The sequence below is a fragment of the Lactuca sativa genome, chromosome 3 (assembly GCF_002870075.4).
Source record: "Lactuca sativa cultivar Salinas chromosome 3, Lsat_Salinas_v11, whole genome shotgun sequence".
NCBI lineage: Eukaryota > Viridiplantae > Streptophyta > Magnoliopsida > Asterales > Asteraceae > Lactuca > Lactuca sativa.
The window spans coordinates 216,637,277-216,660,251 of record NC_056625.2 but is presented as its reverse complement, the minus strand read 5'-3'; the positions used below and the strand labels follow the sequence as shown (position 1 = coordinate 216,660,251).

General features: G+C 32.5%; 1 non-coding gene across 1 annotated transcript; it reads right to left on the bottom strand.

The window, feature by feature from the left end:
- Window positions 1-16,648: 16,648 nt before the first annotated feature.
- LOC111915007 (small nucleolar RNA R71) lies at window positions 16,649-16,755 on the bottom strand. Its single transcript, XR_002858006.1, has one exon. It is a non-coding gene; the product is annotated as a small nucleolar RNA R71 (small nucleolar RNA).
- Window positions 16,756-22,975: the final 6,220 nt, after the last annotated feature.

Here is a 22,975-nt window from a genome sequence, read left to right as displayed (position 1 = left end):
TTATTTTAGTCATTTACAACTATACATCTTTATCCTATATCACTAAAGAATATGTTTATTTAGATGTCAAAAGCGAAATTTAATACCACATTGCATGTCTAATTCGTTGCTAATTGCAAAAAAATTATGGTAAGGATCGTTTTCTGACATGTTGTTCGATTGGAAATACTTTTTCTTTGGGCTGGGTTTACGTTTTTTGTTTGTCCATTTATTGGTAGTATTTGATTTTCCAGTTTCTGTTATAACTGGTTTTTCTTGGGTGTATAAATGAGGTATGTTGGACAAACCTCTCAACAAATGATATGTTTATGCTCATTGACATAGATTATGTATTGGACTATTGGTTGTTGAGTTTTTTTTTTATCATTGGTTGTTGATTTATTCGTTTTTGTTTATATGAAACAAAAAGCAAACTAAAGAACATAATACAAAAGTTTACCATATTATATGAGCACGACATAAACAACCTCGAGTAACAGATTAGCATAGACGTTTAAACCTTCAGATCCAAAATTATTGGTTTCTCATTGATCACAAATCGATAGTTAATCAATTTTGTCAAATGACAAATCCATGTGGGTATCCTATAATTTCAGCTAAAAAGCAATTTAAATGAGGAAATTTACAAACTTCGAATCTAGGTATATGATCAGATACATAAAAGAACATACCCTTGAATATTTCTGAGAATTTGATTAAATCTTGAATCAAGGCTGTTTGTATGAGAACTAGTTGGAGATGTCTCTTGCTTTAGATCTTCTTCTTTGTTGTGATTGTTGTTGTTCTTCTCGTTCGTTGGCTACAACCATGGTGGTTTTTAGTCTCGTACTCAGGTTTTTTGAGACCCAAAGGTACAAAAATTCATGTTCATCATGGTCTCAATAAATTCACAGTTTTCTACCTATTGAGTAGAAAGTTATCCATGTATGACTTTGTAAATGGTTTGACTTTTGTAGACCCACTTGCATGTAGTAAAGTATCCTTGTGACATGATATATATATATATATATATATATATATAGAGAGAGAGAGAGAGAAAGAGAGCGAAAGAGAGAGAGAGAGAGAGAGAGAGAGAGAGAGAGACATGTAAACACCTCTATATAAGGTGAGTTCATTCCACATGTAGATGTGTGCTTGAGAGATGTAACATTGAGAGTGTTAGTGTGTGTTAATTATGTTGATTTATCTAGATCCTTTTTTGTAACACCTTACATAATCGAATGCATCTCTTAAATACCAAATTCACCGTGTTCTTTGTGTTTTCTTTAATTCCTCATGCCAAACCAATGTTCATAATTCACATCAATTGGTATTAGAGCGGGTCTTCGAAGATCAACATGACTTTTTGAAGAAACGATTTTTGATTTGGCTACATTCAACACAATTGGAGCATTTATGGTGAGTCTCTCTGTGATCTCTCTAAATCTCATTGATTCGTGCGTTTGCATTTTTTTATTTTTGATCAGTTTGATTCATTGGATCTAATTCATTTCATCCTATTGATGATCCAATATAATTTTTCAATAGATCAAGCCCAAATCACGAAATTACTGTTCACGTAACATATTTGAACCCAACATTTTTAATCTGATTACTATTCGTTCAAGCCCAATCTGATTAAAGCCCATATCGTTGATTCATACTTTTGAGTCCTAAACAAAAAATTACTTTTCTTTAATTCGATTCCATTCAAATATATCATTAATGTTCATCGGTTCTAAGCCAAACAAATCAAGTTCCTCAGTCAAAAGTTAATTCCAAGGTGTTTGGATTAGCTTATTAGCTTATTGCTTATTAATTTAGGGGGTGTTTGGCTTAGCTTTTCACAGCCCAAAAGTCCTTTTTGGAAAAGAAAAAAAAGCAAAAGATGTTTGGCAAAACTAGTTTTAAAAGCTACTTTTGGAGTTTTTATACAAGGAAAATGAACATTTTGGAAAAGTAGAAAATCCTACTTTTTGTAACTTTTCCAAAAAAAGACTTTTGGGTTGTGAAAAGCTAAGCCAAACACCTCCTTATTTATTTCTAAAATAACAACCTGATTTTTTCCGAACCAAACACCCCCTAAATTGAAACTAAAAGTTCGATGTATCGTCAAATTCTTTCTATTTGAATAAAAAAATCAGTTTTATGTTTGAAGTCGCAATTGAATTGAGTCGAATGTTCGTCAAATTCTTTCGATTTGAATCAAGAAATCAGTTTTACGTTTGAAGTCGAAATTGAATTGAGTCGAATGTTCGTTTGACGGTGACTGTGTTGGTCGTTGATTCGAATTGATTAGAATCGAATTTGACTGATGTTTGGAGTTGAATGTCTTGGAATCGAAAGAAGGATTTCGATGGTAATCTCGATTGTCAAAAGTTGTTCACATTTTGGAGTTAAAATTGAATTTGAGTTGATATTGTGAATTTGATTTCGAATAGTGTATTTGAATTTTTCTTGGTGTCGAACCGGAAATTGATTTGGGATCGAATATTCTTGGAGTCAAAGTTAGATCTATTTGTATGGAGAAGTCAATTTCGATGGTTGGCGGTTCCATTTTGATGGTTTTATGTGTTCTTTTGGTGTATTGTTTGATGTCGATGGCTAATAACTGAAAGCAAAGGACATTGGAGTCTGATCGATAACGAAAGGGTCCTTATGTAAGATTCAGTTTTGAAGGATTAAAGATTTGGGATCGATTTTGACGATTGCCGTTTTAATAACGAAGGAATAATTTTGGGTTACTATCGATGATATGTTGACTTTACAGTCGAATAGTTGAGTAAATCAATTTCAAAGGGATGGTTACTAAACACGAATGGTTGATTTTGATTGTTGATTTCGACGGGTATTTGATTTGGGTTGATGAATGAAAAGCGAAGGGTTCTTGTGATATCGAAGATTTTGACTGATGACCCTTATTTGCATAAAAATCTGTCGATAGTATATTGAATGCATCTGTTAAACATGGAAATCACCTTATTCTTTAGGCGTTCTTTAATTTCGCATGTCAAACCAATGTTCATTTATTTGTTATTTGTCGTTGTATAATTATTGTTTGTATTTGTCTGTAGAATATGACATAAAGTAGTGTCGGTAGGATGTAACATAAAGTGTAAGACCCTCCATAATCTAGGGGTCTAAAATGTAAATATATGTTTGTCGTATTGCAATCATACGATTGCAACAATAATTGTAATCGACTCTTTTGAGCCTATAAATTGGGCCTTTGCCCATAAGAAATAAACAAGAGTTATTTGAGTGTTTAAGACTTGAGTTGAATCTCAAAGTTCTTCTTCTATTGAAATAGTTTTTCTATTTTTGAATAGCAAAGCCCTATCCAAAACTATCCAGATAATCATTCAATTATTCAACATAATTCATCATCAATATAATCCAACGCATCATTCAGAGCCCTATCCAAAACTATCCAGATAATCATCCAATTATATTCAACATAATCCATCATCAATATAATCCAACGCATCATTCGGGTATAATCTTCTCTTAATCTTTATTAATTATGTCATGTCTTTAATTTTGGTATCAGAGCTAAGTAACTTTCTTATTATTATTTTGCATACTCAATCTTTCGTTCATAAGAATATATGCATATGTAGCATCAGAAGCATGATAATAAATATTCATCGTTTTACAAATCTGTTCATAAATACTCATATTCAAAAGTCATCGTTATAACTCAATATTAAAATTAAATCCACAAACAATTTCAACATATATCGTAAGAAGGTTTTTAATATAATTATAACTATGTACCAACAAGTTAGAAATATTTTTCAAAAAGTTTTTAATTCTCCGGATGAAAAGTTTGGTTTCATCACTACCATTATAAATATAAGAGTAATAACCAAACCCCACCATCAACCTCTTATTGAAATTTATAACTTTTAGTTGTAACTTTGAAAGAAAATTACACTTTTGTTTTAATCATGGGTTTTGTAAGTTTAAATATTAATAAACAAGAAAAAATAAAAAATCTTGAAGATAAGATAACAAGATTAATTTGTTAAATATCTCTCAAGAAATAGAAAATTCACCAATCATTATTAATAACGAAGAAAATGAATCTGGATATACTTTTGATGCTTTAATAAACAAAAATAATATTAATAAAGATGCTATAAGAAAATCAAATTTTACATTATCTGAAAAACATAATTTTAGAAATAACGCATTAAAAATTTTCTTTTCAAGAAAAAATATTATATATTATGGAAAAATTATAGGGGAAGAACCAATACCAATAGAATCAACACAAGGAAATATTATTATACCAATAATAAATAAACAACAAATTAGAAATAGATTATCTAATATTAAAGAAGTAGATATAACAAAAATTGCTTATATTCATATTTCAACTATTCAAGTAATTCTAAAAAGTATTTTTAGTTATTTAGATACACCATTAAAATTAGAAATTAGAGATGATCGTATAATCAATAATCAAGAAAGTATTATTGCAAAACGAAAAGGTAATTTAATTGAAGGAAAAATAAAGTTTAATATTAATATTCAACTAGGATTAAGTCTTAAAGATAAAAATCTAAGTAATAGTATTACCGTACGATATAAATTATTAAGACAAAATTTTATGTTAAAAGGTAATTATCCATTTACTATTACATATCAAATAAATTATGCATTAACAAACTCTCATCATAGTATTACGTTTAAAACAAAAGATAGAATTTATATTGATAAACTATTTACACCTTTATTATCACTTGAATCACCAAATATGACTAATAATAAAATTTTTAATGAAACTAATTTTCAATCAATAATAACTACTCCGTTAATAAAAAGAAATTCGATTATAGAACCTCCGATCTCAACTATTATAGGTAGATCTCCCATTACGGAATGTCAACCTACAACATCTAATAAAAATAACGTTGAAAAATTAGAAGATATTAAAGAAATGATTAGATCATTAAGTTTAAAAATATGACAGAATCATCTAGTAATTCCTTAAAATATTTTAAAACACTTGAAGACCCATATCTAAATATAAAACCATGCATACCAGATAAAGAAACGATTATAGAAATACCACAAAATTTACCACAAGGAACATTATATAATATTGGACTTAATTCTGAAGAAGATAAACCAATAGGAGATAAATTAAATATAATTAGTCAAAAATTAAATAATATTATAGAAATAGAAAGTTTACTTGTATTAAAACAAATTCCTGAATTATTACAAAATCTAACTCAACAGAAAATATTACTTGAAAAATATTTAAAAATAAAAACTATTAAAGAAGAACCACTTAATGAAAAACCACCAATCAAAGAAAAACCACTTACTATTAAACGACCTTTCACATGGTAAAAATAAATAAAATTATAAGCAATAAAACTCAAGTATATTGTAATTTCGATAATAAATATAAAGTTAATTTACTTAAAAATTGTGGAAAGATTTAGAAAATTCCACAAAGCATTTAAAAGAAAAAAAATCTTAAATACACGAATTAATTTCTAAAAACAAAAATTATACTGCATATCAATTAATTAAAATTGGAAGATTAAGAACTCAAATTAATCATTTTAAAATAGTAATAAAAAACATTAACAATTTAATTAATTTTCTTTCAGACGCTTTAATAATTTGTTAAAATGAATTCAAAAGTATAAATTAATTCTTCAAAAGATAACATGCTTTGGACTAATATATTAAAAAACCATGGAAAAATAAATTCTAATATCTCTAATACCATTCAACATTTAGAAAATACTTTATCATATGAAGAAAACTATTTGTTAAGATTACACTCAGAAAATGAAGAATATAATAATCAATTAAAAAAGGTATATCGATTACAAGAAGGAATTAAGAAATACAAAAAATCACAAAATCGTAATTTAAAGACAATACGCAATGCTTCAACCATTTTAAGAAACACAACTTGTTAATATGAAAACTTTGCACAGATATAGAAATTTATAAACCAACTCTAATGAGTAGAAGAAAAACAAATATTAATCCAAATAGTACCTTTATTACAACTAAAATACAAGAAAAAGAACTAGTCTCATATATAGATATAGGAGCTACTTTATGTTTCGAAAGAAGAAAGATATTAAAAAATTGGGAAAAATTAGAAAAACCATTAAAAATTACAATTGCTGATAAATCAATTCACAAAATTTGGTTCGTAGGAGAGACATAGATATATTAATTGAAAAGACACAATTTAAAACTCCAACTATATATCAACTTGATTCAGGAATAGATTTAGTAATAGGAAATAATTTCCTTAAATTATATCAACCATTTATACAAACAAATGATCATATAAGTCTCAATCACCCGACAAAAGGTATTATAAAAAACTGCAATTATCAAACATTTTGATCTTATTAAAATAATCAAACAAGAAGTAGGTTTTCAACTACATATACTACTAACGCTCGCTAAAGAAATTGTTGAAAAACAACTTGAAGAAGTATGTAGTGAAAACCCGCTAGATCAGTTAAAAATAGAAATAATCAAGAAATAATAATATTATTAAAAAATCCAAATGATGAAGTTAATATTCCAAATAAAATTCCATATAGTATAAAAGATGTTTCGGAATTTAAACAAGAATGCACTGAACTACAAGAAAAAGGAATCATTCGACTTAGCACAAGTCCCCATTCTGCACCTGCATTCTATGTAGAAAATAATAATGAAATAGAACGAGGAAAACGAAGAATGATAATTAATTATAAAAAAGAGTAAATTACACTAATGGTCCCTATGGTTTGGGGTGATTTGCGCGTTTGGTCCCTAACTTATTTTTTTAACTCGAAAGGTTCCTACTATTTGTTTTTATCACGCGCTTGGTCCCTACTATTTGTTTTTGGTATGCGTTTGGTTCCTATCTTACCTAAAAAGACTATTATTTAAATAGAGAAAAATGATGGGGTAGGTAAGGTAAGGTGAGGGGGATGGGGTTGAGGGCATATTTATTTAAATAAATTAAAAATCAAGGGCAAAATAGTCTTTTTAGGTAAGTTAGGGACCAAGCGCGTAACAAAAACAACAGTAGGGACCTTCCGAGTTAAAAAAATAAGTTAGAGACCAAACGCGTAAATTATCATAAACCATAGGGACCATTCGTGTAATTTACTCTATAAAAAAATGAACGATGCTACTATAGGAGACTCATACAAATTACCACGAAAAGAATATATTCTAGAAAAAATAAAAGGAAATCCACATTTTAGTACATTTGATACAAAATCTGGATATTGGCAACTACGCTTACATGAAAATACGAAACCACTAACTGCTTTTTCATGTCCTCCTCAGAAATACTATGAATGGAATGTCCTTCCATTTGGTTTAAAGCAGGCACCAACAATATATCAACGATTCATGGATGAAACCTTAAATGGTTTAGATCGTATTTGTCTTGCTTACATTGATGATATAATTGTTTTTACAAAGGGAAATGAACAAACACATATCAATGCAGTTATCAAAGTTTTACAAAGAATCAAAGAAAAAGGTTTAGTTTCATCAAAAAAGAAATCAAAACTTTTTCAAACTACAGTTGAATATCTTGGTCTAAAACTTAGAGAAAATGGTCAACTATCTTTAACAGACAATATACGAGAAAAATTAAATATGTTTCCTGATAAACTTGAAAATAGAAAACAAATACAACGATTTCTTGGCTGTTTAAATTATATTGCAGAACAAGGATTTTTGAAAAACTTAGCAAAAGAAAGAAAAGTTTTACAAAAGAAAATATCAGAAAAAATACCTTGGTCTTGGACCAATACAGATACTATTTTGGTAAAAAGTATAAAACAAAAAAATTCAAGTTCTCCCCACTTTATATAATGCAAAAATCGACGATTTTCTAATTGTGGAGGCAGATGCATCACAAGACACTTGGGCAGGATGCCTAAAGTCAATCATACGTGGAAAAGTATTATTGGGATTAGATAGTAAGGGAAACCTCATATCTAACTCATCAAAAGTATACAATGATAAAGCATACATTGGTATGAAAATACCATCCGAAGTAAACTATAATAAAGCATACAATGATATGAAAATATCACCAAAAGCATACACTGATATGGATGTATCATCTGAAGTACTAAAAACACATAAATATGAGCAAAAACTATGCAAGTATATATCGGGAACATTTTCCAAAATGGAGCAAAATTATAGCACACATGAACGAGAAGCACTAGCATGTCTCAGAACATTGAAAAAATGGAAAGTCGAACTACTTCAAACCAGATTCGAATTATGCACAGATACTAAGTATCTACTTGGCTTTTGGCGATATAAATTACAAGAAGATTATAGTCGAGGACGATTGATTCGTTGGCAATTACAATTACATCAATTTCATCCAAACCTCAAGTATATTAAAAGTGCCAACAATCATATAGTAGACAAATTGAAAAGAGAATGGAAGCCATCATAGCACAACATCTAAAAACATCCTTACTAAAAATGGAAGAAACACCGTTCATGGAAGACTAACGTCAGCAATGACTAAAGCACACATCATTCAAAAGTATCTGTCCTTTAGGTGGCAGGAGGAATGATGCAAGCAATGACGTATAAAGCCATTATTATTGAAGACATTATTGAAGACACTTGTCCTTTCGTTGTGAAAGGAATTATTATTTGTTAGTTGTCGTTGTATAATTATTGTTTGCATTTGTTTGTAGAATATGACATAAAGTAGTCTCGGTAGGATGTAACATAAAGTGTAAGACCCTCCATAGTCTAGGGCTCTTTCGAGCCTATAAATAGGGTCTTTGCCCATAAGAAATAAACAAGAGTTATTTGAGTGTTTAATACTTAAGTTGAATCTCAAATTTCTTCCTCTGTTGAAATAGTTTTTCTATTTCTGAATAGTAGAGCCCTATCCAAAACTATCCAGATAATCATTCAATTATTCAACATAATCCATCATCAATATAATCCAACGCATCATTCAGAGCCCTATCCAACACTATCCAGATAATCATTCAATTATTCAACATAATCCATCATCAATATAATCCAACACATCATTCAGGTATAATCTTCTCTTAATCTTTATTAGTTCCGTCATGTCTTTACTTTCCCCCCCCCCCTTTTCTTATGTACATCTCTTGGCTACTATATCTTACAAAAAATAACAAATTTTATTTCATTCCCCCTTATCATAATTTTATTGAAGTCATTTACGACTATACAGTTTTATCCTATATAATTTAAGAATATTTTTATTCAGATGTCGAAAGCTCTGCAATATAATGCCACATGACATGTCTAATTCATTTCTATTTGCGGAAAAATATTTTGTGGTAAGGGTCATTTTCTAATAGTTTTTTCGTTGGGTTGTGTTTACGTTTTATTTTTCATTTATTGTTAGTATTTGATTTTTCTGTTTCCATTATAACTGATTTTTCTTGAGTGTATAAATGAGGAATGTTGGACAATCTTCTCAACAAATGATATGTTTATACTCATTTACCTAAATAATGTATTGGACTATTGGTTGTTAAGGTTTTTTTTAATGATTTTTTATTTTGTTTATCATTAGTGGTTGATATATTTGTTTTTGTCTGTATGGAACAAAAAGCAAACTAAAGAACATGATACAAAAGTTTGCCACATTATATGAGCACGACATAAACAACCTCGAGTAACAAATGAGCATCAACGTTTAAACTTGCAGATCCAAATTATTGGTTTCTCACCTATCACAAATCGATAGTTAATCAATTCAATCAAATACAAGAAAAACCCATGTGGGTATCCTATAAGATCAGCTAAAAAGCAATTTAAATGAGGAAATTTACGAATTTTAAATGTGTGTATGCGATCTGATACATAAAAGAACATACCCTTGAAAATTTCTCAAACTTTGATTAAATTTTGAATCAAGGGTTGTGGTATGAGAATTAGTTGGAGATGTCTCTTGTTTCAGATCTTCTTCTTCTTTGTTGTGACTGTTGTTGCTCTACATCGTTCGTTGGCTACAACCATGGTGGTTGTTCATCTCTTACTCCAGATTTTTAAGACCCAAAGGTACAAAAATTCAAGTTCATCATGGTCTCAACAAATTTCAATTTCTACCCTTATGTTTGTAATTTTTGTTATAAACTCTCTTAGCCCTCCCACCCCAACCCCTCTTATGTACATCGATTGGCTACTATATCTTAAAAAAATAACAAATTTTATTTCATCCCTCCTAATCACAACTTTATTTAAGTCATTTATGACTATACATCTTTATCCTATATCACTAAAGAATATTTTTATTCAGATGTCAAAACCTTTAGAATTTAATACCACATTGCATGTCTAATTCGTTGCTATTTGCAAAAAAATATTTTATGGTAAGGGTTATTTTCAGACGTGTCATTCTATTGGAAATACTTTTTCTTTGGGCTGCATTTACGTTTTTTGTTTGTCCATTTATTGGTAGTATTTGATTTTCTAGTTTCCATTCCATTATAACTGGTTTTGCTTGGGTGTATAATTGAGGTATGTTGGACAAACTTCTCAACAAATGATATGTTTATGCTCATTTACATAGATTATGTATTGGACTATTGGTGTTGAGTTGTGTATTATTTTGTTATTTTGTTTATCATTGGTTGTTGATTTATTTTTTTTTGTTTGTATGAAACATAAAACAAACTAAATAACATAATACAAAATTTTACCATATTATATGAGCATGACATAAACAACCTCGAGTAACACATTAGCATCGACGTTTAAACTTGCATATCCAAAATTATTGGTTTCTTATCGATCAAAAATCAGTAGTTAATCATTTGTATCAAATACAAGACAAATCCATGTGGGAATCCTATAATTCCAGCTAAAAAGCAATTTAAATGAGGAAATTTACAAACTTCGAATCTTGGTATATGATTAGATACATAAAAGAACATACCCTTTAACATTTCTGAGAGTTTGTTTAAATCTTGAATCAAGGGTTTTGGTATGAGAACTAGTTGGAGACGTCTCTTGCTTTAGATCTTCTTTGTTGTGATTGTTGTTGCTCTTCATCGTGCGTTGGCTACAACCATGGTGGTTGTTAGTCTCGTACTCAGGTTTTTTTGAGACCCAAAGGTACAAAAATTAATGTTCATCATGGTCTCAATAAATTTATAGTTTTCTACCCTCGTGCTTGTAATTTGTGTTATAAACTCTCCCATACCCCCCCCCCCCCCCTCTTATGTACATCTCTTGGCTCCTATATCTTAAAAAAATAACAAATTTTATTTCATTCCCTCCTAATCATAATTTTACTTAAGTCATTTACGACTATACATATTTACCCTATATAATTTAAGAATATTTTTATTCAGATGTCGAAAGCTCCGCAGTTTAACGCCACATGGCATGTCTAATTCATTGCTATTTGCGGAAAAATAGTTTGTGGTAAGGGTCATTTTCTGACGTGTTGTTCGATTGGAAATAGTTTTTTCGTTGGGTTGTTTTTACATTTTTTTTTCGTTTATTGTTAGTATTTGATTTTCCTGTTTCCATTATAACTGATTTTTCTTGGGTGTATAAATGAGGTATGTTGGACAATCTTCTCAAAAAATGATATGTTTATGCTCATTTACCTAGATAATGTATTGCTCATTTACCTGGATAATGTATAGGACTTTTAGTTGTTAAGTTTTTTTATAGATTGGTTATTTTGTTTATCATTGGTTGTTGATTTTTTTCGTTTTTGTTGTATGAAATGTCATAATCAAGTTTTAACTACTCTGTGGGACAATGTGTGTACATGAAGGTGTTGGAATTCATCAACAAATTGTAGCTGTTGGGTTTTTGTTCAAGTTGTGATTTCAAAAATCATCAAATTATAGAGTTTGGAACGGAAGTCTTTTATAAAAAACTAGACGAATCCCCGCGCACTGCGCGAGAATAGAATTATATAGTTAAATAATAAGTTTTACCAAATTATTATTTAATATTTCTACTTTGAAACAAAATGTTAGTAGTAAAGAAAAATATAGTTAACATATTAGTTTTATTAAACATTGTAGTTTAACTTTTAAGTCATTATGATATATACAATTGTTTGATAATTTTATAAACCGTTTAAAATTGTGTAAATTATATATCAAATGAATGGTGATATAACGGGTAACAAAACGTATGAACAAAAATATGAACTGCAACTTTAGTAACATAAAAATAGAAAAACATCTATTATAATATTTGTATTAAAAAAGATATATATACAACGAATAATAAAAAATATGAAAAATAAACACTATAACTTTTAATAACATAAAAACACTAAAACATCTATTATAACATTTATATTAATTCTTCATATTTAAATCACAAATCGCTTTAAATACATTAATGTTTTTAATGAGTAAAACTTTACAACCTTATAAAAGAAAGGAAAATAAAAAGTTATAATGATTACTAATTAATAATCATAAGTTAAAAACTCTTGAGTTGTAACTAATAAATATACATAAATTAGAAAACCCGTGAGTTTTAGTGTGAGTTTCAAATGAATGTGGTACTTGGAAATGTATTATTATTATTATTATTATTATTATTATTATTATTATTATTATAATATTCGTCTAAATAATTGGTTTTGATGCATCATTTTAATCTCTTCAATTATTAGACATAAAGATATTTAATTATAAATTTATAACATACATAAGTGCATATACATGTTAAACAAATCACATATAATATATATATTTTCGTAAATGTGATATGTAATTCTTGTCATAGTAATATGGATAAATTACTTTCATATGAAGAACATATCATGATAAGTCTATTATAATTACATATCAAACGTTCAAAATTATGTTATCTTTTAAATATTGTATTTTAAATATGTTGTGTAGGATAACCCAACAAAAAAAATAATAGAAAATAAACATAATCAAAATAGAAAAACTACAATAAAATAAATAAGAACATTGAGTGGTTGAATATATAAATAAAGATGTTACATAAACATACATTTAAATCAAAAGAAAAAACTAACATTTGTCAACTTTGCTCAAACAAAAAAACCTATATCTATTCTATGAATCTTCTTTCTTCATTTAACACCATTCAACCATAGAAACTTGATGACAATTCTTCACTAACCTGCAATCAAAATATTTTTCTTGAAAAAGAAGAATCATAAAGATATTCGAAGCAAAACATTGATGTTTGGAGAGTCACATTCAAGATTGAGTAATACACACAAATCACATATAAAGATTAAATGAGAAACTGAATATAAAGAAAGAATAGAAAAGCTTCATTTGTTTTTGTTCAAAGAAAAAAATCATATTACAATTATCATCGATGCGACATAACTCATTTCTTCAAATCATCATATTTGGATCGTGAATGCTTCAACTATATGAAAACTTTTGAATCACAATATCTTCAAATCTTTCTTACATGTAAGATTTTATATAACACAAAAGACACAAAAGATTGGCCTTTTATAGTAAACTTTTCACTAAATGCTAATTAAACATAATATAAATTATAAAACTTTTGAGTGTTAAATCATAATTAAGAAAACTTTTGAGTTGCATTAGTTAAAAAAAGAGGTTTCAAATGAATGTGGTTTGAGAAAGTTAAAAAGGGGGTTTCAAATGCATGAGATTTAAGAAAAAATGCTAGCTTTATAAATATGTATGATACATGAATAAGATAAAACCACCAAAAGATCACTTTGCATGAATATGTCATATTAAAATTGTTGGAAATAATGTCTAATGTCGTTGGGTGTTTGGTAATATTTCTAATAATAGTAGGGTCATTTTGGGTTAGCCTAATAACACAATTTGCTATAAGGAATTGGAGAAAAATAAGTTATTAATTTATTAAGTAATTAATAAATCAATTGGAAATTATTTGGAATTAACTAAATAGTTTTAATTAATTAAAGAGCTTAAATATTAATTAAATATTAATAATTAATTGGAATATTCTAGAAGCTCGTGGAGAGCTGCATGGGACGATTCTGCTTATCTATTAATGGGGATAAGTTAGGTTTTAAATACGGTAAGGATAAACCCTAAGAGTTTGAATCCATTAGGGTTGTATATGTTACCTATAAATAGACTAATGTCAAGCCCTAAATGCCAATCCATTCTCTTAAAGTCGTCTACCTCTCTCTCCCTCTCTCCTCTCTACGAAAATATAATCCCACTCCTATGGTTATATATTTTTCAAAAAAAAAACATAACTAGGTTTAATCCTTATTGGTTACTTTGAGTTTCGGGTCTGACTATATTGCAAGAACTGGCAGTTATGAGATCACAATTGATATTAGCATGTTTAGCTCATATTAAGTATAGATTTTTTTTTATCATTTATTAGCTAAATTATCGCATATCATGGACAAAAGATACTTATAAATGTTTGAATTATGTTTTCAATCCAAAAGTGAAGCTCGGAAGCAAAAGGAAGCAGGAGAAGCGATTGGGAGCTCGGGAATTGAACAAAGAAGAAAACCACCAAAAACAACACCTACTCGGCGAGTAGGGTCGACTACTCGGCGAGTCCGATCGAATGTTCGAGAAGATAAAGACTCAGAGACTTATCGCATACGAGGATTAAGAGATGGACTCGGCGAGTCGGCAATGGACTCGATGAGTCGGTTCGCATCTATAAAGATAACTTCTCAGATCGACATTATCAATTCTGGAACCCTTCTGGAGAGATTAGCTGCGATTGAAGAGCCAGAAGAACCCTAGAGAACGAAGATACAACCTAGAATCCAATTCCGAAGGAGATTTGAGGCAAAATTCTCATCATTCTACTTAATCTTTTGTTTTCCATTATGGCTAGACAATTAGAATTTGGTTATTTGCTATTTATTACCTCAATCATGAGCTAAAACTCTTAAACTTCTGTTTGGGGATACAAAATTGAGACTATGGTTTAATTATTGGTAGGATTAATTCAATGTTGGTGATTTTTGTTAGTTTTAGCTTGCTAAAGAACCTTGTGTGTGAATGATATTTAATTTTCTGTTAATAGGAAGGTAATTAAATAGTATGAACATCTTTTGATTATCAACCTCATATGTTTATGTGACCACTTTATCATATGTCTAGGATTAATGAACATGAAACTAGAATTAATAAGAAAATTAGGTAAATTCATGTGTGAGCTTGTGTGATGATCATCAACAAGAAGTTAACTAAAGGACCAAATTAGTTAACTATTGCAAGTCTAAATTAACCCGAATAATTAATCTAGTGAATTTAATTAAATTAGACAACTGATCACTGTTTGAGTTAGTTTGTTCACTAAGGATTAGTGTAGTGAACGCAAATCTAATCACTTGAATCGGTAACCAATAAAAGAGTTAATCCATTGCACTATTACCATAAAATCAACCATAGGATCAATTGAGTTGAACTAAACAGAAGTCCTTCCCATTATTGAATCTAGTAATTATTTGCTTTTCTAGCTTTTACATTAAGTGATAGTTAGTAAGTTTTCTAGTCTTGTAAAACTAGAGAAAACCCCTACTTATTAATTAATTTAGAAAAAATTAGTTTTTAGTTTTAATTTACCGTTCCCTGTGTTCGATACCCTACTCATTTAGCTATACCACAATTGATAGGTCAACTGCCTTTGTGTGTTTATTTTATAATTAAAAGTAGGTTTAAAACCAGTTGAGTTTACACACATCAAGTTTTTGGCGCCGTTGCCGGGGAACGGTTCTAAATTAGCACTAAATTCTAGTTTAATAGATCCTTTGTGTGGGATTTATCTTACACAAAGTTAACTCTGAGGTGATTTAGTAATTAGTATAAGTTTTAATAAAAATTCGTTTTTAAAAGTAATTAGAATTTTTTTTCTGGTTTTGCCTTCAACTCGCCGAGTGCACTCGTGCCGACTCGACGAGTTCATCGTTGTTCACAGTTTTAATTTTTAATTTTTCTTTTTGTTCTTTTTACGCGTTTTTTGTTTTGCTTGCAGTTGTTTCATGACCCGAGGATCTGATACACCTCTGCTCCCTCCTCTCGAAGACCCGAAATCCGCATTAAGGAAGAGCAAAGGAAAAGCCGTTGTAGAATCCGCTTCTTCAAAGAATTCGCCACTAAAGAACCTCAAGTCCGTTTTCAGCAAGAAGAAGAGCAGCAAATCAGGAGCATCCAGCGCCTCTTTGACAATCGAAGACCCAATTAAAGAAGACACTGAGTACGAGACCGAGGAAGAAGAAGAACCTACATACGAGCACGAATCCGATTTTGAAGACGATTTAGCTATCACTATGGCTAATATCGATGAAGTCCCCATGGGGGAATGGAAGAAGAGGATGCGCGATGACACTGGCCCGGGACTTGTACAACCCGCAATTCCCGCTACCGCTACTTTCGAGCTAAAGGGTCATATCCTCGCCCAACTCAAGGAGATTCTCTTCTATGGAAAAGACCACGAAGACGCCTACAAGCACTTGGATGAAGTGAATGATGTGGCTGACTACTTCAATGTACCAAATGTGCCACGCGAGACCCAACTACTTCGCATGCTTCCAGTCACATTCAAGGGTGCTGCAAAGGATTGGCTCAAGTCACTTCCTCCCGGGTCGGTCACCACATGGGCTAAGATGAAAGAAGAGTTCATAGACCATTTTTGCCCGCCTTCCAAAATAGCTAAGTTGAAGAAAGCCATTGCCAACTTCGAGCAATAACCCGGAGAGTCTCTTTATGAAGCTTGGGAAAGGTACAAAGGTCTTCTTAGAAATTGCCCACACCATGACCTCAATAGCCAACCAGAGGTCTCCATCTTCTATGATGGAGTCAATGTCACCACACGGCAATTGCTCGACTCGCAAGGCCCACTCACAAAGAAGGCACCCCCGGTAATCAAGGAGTTAATTGAAGAATTCTCTAAGCATTTTAGAGAATACCACAATCCAAGAAATGAAGTAAGTCGGGGGTAGTGAACTCGGCAAATGATGGCATGGCGGCGATGATGGCTAAGCTCGATAGTTTAGATAGAAGGATGAAAAAAATGGATCAAACAATCCATGCTATTCGAGTTGGATGCGAGAACTGTAAAGGGCCTCATCTCACGAAGGATTGTGACTTGGATGAAAATGGAAACATTGGCAGAAATCAAAGAAGGAATGGCTCCGGTATGAAGAATAAAAGAAGGCTAAGGAGGAGAAATACAAGCAGAAAGAGAGGGGATTTTATCAAAAGGAAGAACTGGTAATGGAAAAGAAAGCCGATTTAGAAGAGATGCTCACTAGATTTATAGCCGCGTCCGAGAAAAGACATAATGATCATGATGCTGCAATACAAGAGACCAGGAATATGCTAAGGAATCAGCAGGCATCTATTCTCAATATTGAGAAACAGCTAGGACAACTTGCACATCAAGTGAACAAGAAAAGACCGGGTCAACTTCTAAGTAACACCGAGAATAATCCGAGAATGGAAAATGTGAACGCTGTGACTTCCAGCTATGAAGAAATTTTCACACCTGCACAGAAGATCTCCAAGGAGAATACCTAAAAGGCAGAAGAGTCGGCTCCAGCTAAACCCGACCAGACTCGCCGAGTCCTTCTAATGGACTCGATGAGTCCACGCGCTGATGACAAAACTGTTATTCCCTCAAAACCCTACAACCCCCCTTTGCCATTCCCAATCAGAGCCATGCCTGGTGAAAAGGTTAGAGCTTATAAAGCTTTCATGGAGCGTGTTCGATCCCTTCAAGTCAACATTCCATTTGTGGAAACAATGCTTCAAACACCCAAGTACTTTAACTTGCTAAAGGGTCTCTTTGCTGCTAGAAAAGATTTAGCTGAAGTCGCGGAGATAGTATTGAGTGAGCTACCAGAAAATAAGGGCGACCCGGGGAGCATCATAATTCCTTGCCAATTTGGAAATGTACTTGCCACTCAAGCGTTGACCGATTCGGGTGCAAGTATCAACTTAATACCCTTCTCTTTCTTTAAGAAGCTGAATTTACCGGAGCCAAAGCCTGTTAATATGAAGATCCATTCGGTGGACAAGACGACTATTCAACCAAGAGGTGTTTGTGAAGATCTCCTCATTAAGGTCGACAAATTTATTTTTCCTGTGGAATTTGTGGTACTTGATATGAAAGAAGACCCCAGAATTCCAATTATTTTGGGGAGATCATTTTTGAACACCGCATGCGCATTGATAGATGTATGCGAGTCCACACTAACGTTGAGGGTAAGAGACAAGTCAGCGGTGTTTAAAGCTTTACCAGGGATCATGCGAGAAGAAGGAAGAAAAGAAGAAATCTCATTCATTGATTTGGATGATGAAATACTTCAAAAAGAACTTGCACTTTTGCAAGAAGAAAATCCAAATAAGTTTTTGCTATCCTCTGGAGGTAATGAAGATGTTAAAAAAGACTTGGAGGAGATAGAAAAGTTGTTGAAAGGAACCGATTCGGAAAACACAGCGGAAAGTGAGGAATACGATCCGACTCTCCGAGTCGATTGCATGGACTCAACGAGTCCAATCGAAAATCTCAACATTTTGGATAATTTAGATCTGCTTGGTACCAGCTCTCTGCATGTTCTGGACAAGAAGATTTTCCCTAATTCTTTAGAAGATCAAGCAGCAGAAGGAGGAATAGAAGATTTTCAACTTGTTCAAGTAGCATGCCTTGACACAATAATGCAAAATGATGAGGATAATCCACTTGAAGAGGAGGAAAGCAATGAAGAAGAGGAAAAGTTAAGGGAGAGATGATGCTTATCACCCACTCATTACTAAGCCTCGAGCCCGAGTTTTCACTAATCATGAAGTAATTCGATTTAAGGAAAAGGAAGTGCAAAAGAGGGTGCGAGAAAATGGGGTAAAGAAGAAGAAGGTGAGGAAAAGGGAAAGCCTTGTAGCTGAAGATGATGCTATGAGACAGAAGAGAGAAGAATTGAGACGGGCTTACAAGAAGAAGATACACGCTTACAAGACAAAGTACAAACCACAAAAGATTAGGCGTGCATTCCCGATGCAGAAAAATGAAGAAACGTAGAGGGGAAGAAGTCCAGCTAACGGCTCCTTAAAAAGAAGCGTTTGGCGGGAGGCAACCCGTTATTAGAGTTTGCTTACTTTCATCTTTTTCGTTTTAGTTTGATTTTTGTTTTTAGGATTTTATTCATCTTCCAAATCATCATACATGACTGCTTGAGAGTGCGTATGAACTAAGAGTGGGGTGGAATGAGTTTTTAATGACAAAATGATATTATTTTCTGAATTGTTTGCAAGTGACTCGCCGAGTCTGACCCTGACTCGACAAGTCGATTTTATTTACAGAAAAAAAAATTAATTTAAAATGAATTTTTACAACCGGTAACTAGGGTTTTTAACCTTAATAAGATCATTTTCCCCCTATCACTTGCTGTGCGCCCTCATTTGCTTTCTCTCTCAAGCATTCGTCAAAGTCTTCACTCTTTCTTTAAGATTTTCGAATTTTATCACCAAAGGTACTTAATTTCTTCCTTAATTCTGTTAAAGCCATGATTGTTAGATGATCTAGGGTGTCAATTTCATAGAATACCCGATTTTGAAGTTTAGTGAATTTTTAGGGTTTTGATTTAGTATTAATTATGTTGTTTTGGATGGTTATTTCTCCTTTAATACATCTTAGAAATGTCTAGGGACAAAACCCTTGAGAAAAATTCCAGGTTTTATGGTCAAATTTTGATCGACTCGTCGACTGACTCGCGCAGTTCATATGACTCGCCGAGTCGTTCATGGACTCGACGAGTCTAGTTGGGGACCCAACTGTAATCTGTTTTGATGATTTTCTATGTTTTATGGGTTGTGTGTTATTTGTTTTGTAGGGGAAATGTTTCACAGAGGTCAAAGCTCAAGTTGACACCAAGGAGATTTTCCGTGGTTAAATTTTCCTCGAATTGAATCGGCTTCAACAATGACAAGATGGAAGAAAAAGTTGGTTGAGGTCAGAAAGAAGGAGATTTATGTACCCAACAGGGTTGATTGGGATTAGTTGCAAAATGTTCAGTATGAGGAGGATTTAGCACCTTATCTTTTGAAGGAATTTACATACGAGGGGGAGACAATGATTTGTCATGGATGGAGCAGGGTTTTTAGAATTCAAGAATCGGTGTACCGGGAACTTTGCTGGGAATTTTTCTCCACGGTATCTTTTCGTGGAGGAGACGATTGCTATCACCCCGCGAGTTTCAGTTTTTGCCTTGGGGGCGAGTTCCATCAATGCTCCGTTATTGATCTTGCCTGTCGGTTGGGGATTTACGACCGACCATTGGTCTCGACTTCTATCTTTCGCGCCTTTTTGGAACACTCTCATAAGGTGTTCCCCGATGGTGTTACGAGTACGGGTTGGTGGAACACAATCGCCAACAAGTTATACATTCCGAAGTCGGCCCAAGAAGGAAGTATTAGGTCACCCACGCACCGTCTCATTCACCGCCTTATTTCCACCACCATCAATCAACGGAAGGATGACAACAAGGTGTCCAACCTTGATGTCTTTTATCTTTGGAGCATCATCACACCCGACACCTTTTGCAACATTCCGTGGTGTTTGGCTTCTTATTTGTCGGAGGGTGCAGTCAAGGATCGCAAAACCTCCAAAATTAATGATGGCATGTTCGTCACCCGGCTAGCCAACTCATTTGGGTTGATGACCCATGGTGCATGGAATTTTATGACGATGATTCCTGCCCCTACATTTAATCCCATTCTTTTTCGGAGGGCGAGAATTATTGAGGATTATGGCGGTGGTCATTATGCTATCACGCATGATGATCCGATGGTTGGTCCCGAGGCGCCGGGAAGGAGGGTTCAGTCGAGACGAGAGCGAGACGTGTAGGAGGAACCACCGGTAATTCCGGTGGATAACGATGAAGTGCCAATGGACTGGTATAATGTTGAGATGAGAAGAATGTAAGATCAAATGGCGAGGAGTCTCAATTTTAGCAACGAGTCCAACATTCGACCTTTTGACCACTTCCATATTCCGCATATTGATGGGGGTAACTTCCCATACATTCTATCTTGGGATGAGGTGATTAATGCAAAGAGGAGTGGAGCTAGTGGAAGTGGAGCTGTGCATGGAGATGATGAGGAGGAGGAGGATTAGTTTTCTTTTATTTTTTGGAACAATTTTCAATTTATTTTTGTTTTGTTTGGTGTGTTTGAATTTTTAGTTAAGACTTTTATTTTTATGCTTGATGTTTAATTTGCCTTGATGACTTTCAGATTTTGGATTAGGAATGCTTGCATAGAGGGTCTAGAGTTTGAGAGAGAAAGAAAAAATATAAAGAGTGGAAAAGAGTCAAGAAAGGGCGGAGTTTAGAGTTAAGGTGTCGAGTTCGGTCCTGTGGGACATGAGTAAATGAGTCTAGAAGTTATGAGAAGTTTTGAAGATTTATCAAAAGCTGAAAAAAATGTAGAATGAGAATTTTTCCACCCAGCGGTTTACTCGATGAGTGCACTTAACTGACTCAACGAGTCGCTTTGTATTTTCGCAGTTTCGAAGCTGTCTGCGACTATACTCGACAAGTCGCTTATATGACTCGACGAGTCACTTATTTTTACACCAAGAAGACTGTTGATTTGATGTTGTTGAATATACCACTTGACCATTTATTCTTCCCTATCGATTCTTGAAGACCTTACACTATTTTTCCTGCATTTTTGGAGCTGTCCACATGTGATTTGATGCCCAAAACGTGGATGAGCCATTTCCATGTCTAAAGTCAATTGAAGAAGGAGTTGAAGAATAGAGATATCGACCTAGCGACTGCTATCCCAGGGGAGTTTGTTCCAATTCCCTTTTTATTTTATTGTTCTTTTTTAATGCATAATATGCAATAGGGACATTGCATAAATTAAGTGTGGGGTAGGGGGTTGATGTCATTTTAGTAAATGTAGAATCTTAATATCCTAATTTAGGTCTAATAAATTTTGCATACCAAAAATGTGACTTACGAATTAATTTAGAAAATTTTGGTAAAAAGTAATTAGGATTTCATGTTAGAGTTATGTTGATGATTGCATGAAGACCCAAATGTTTAGTTGAGCCTATATACGTTCTAGTGCATTTGTGGCTTCCTTATTCCAGTGAAATCATGGGACAAAAACACAACCTTGCTTAGCCCGAAGGATGCAATATGTTTAGCATCGTGTACCAGAAATGTATCCAGGAAAATTATTATCGTTAGCCAATAAAGGTTGAGGTTGAGCGCCCCTGCTTAAGCATGTAGGGTTTTGAATGAAAAAAGTGAGGTACATGTAAAAAAACAAAGAGAGAGAATTGCAAGAAAAGTTTGAAGAATTTTGAAGCAACGAAAGTGAAGATCAAAAGATCCAAATTCCAAGAAATTCAAAAAATTGAAGATACCAAAAATCAAACAACAAAGGTGGTGAATTCAAAGAAATCAAAGATCAAATCATCAAGGAAGTGAAGAATTCAAAAGAGATCCATAGTGGTATCATAAATTGTAATTCTAGATTATGTATGCTTGGTTTTCTCAACTAAAAATACCTTGAGGATAGGAGGTTTTATGCGGATGGATTCGGAGGGATGCATAAAATGAGCATTGTTCGGGATAAGTGGGAGAATGTCTATGAGGATTGTGAGTATTTGGAGTATGGGGTGTTTAGGAAAATTTTTAGACACAAATGTATGCGTTGCGGTCTTGGCATAATGGCTGAGTTAGATTGGAGTTGTCACATGTGATTCTAATGTGCTAAAATTCAGTTTTGCTTGGGGGCAAGCAAAAGTCAAGTGTGGAGTATTTTGATATTAGCATATTTAGCTCATATTAAGTATAGATTTTTTATCATTTATTAGCTAAATTATCGCATATCATGGACAAAAGATACTTAAAAGTGTTTGAATTATGTTTTCAGTCCAAAAGTGAAGCTCGGAAGCAAAAGGAAGCAGGAGCAGCGATTGGGAGCTCAGGAATTGAACAAAGAAGAAAACCACCAAAAACAACACCTAC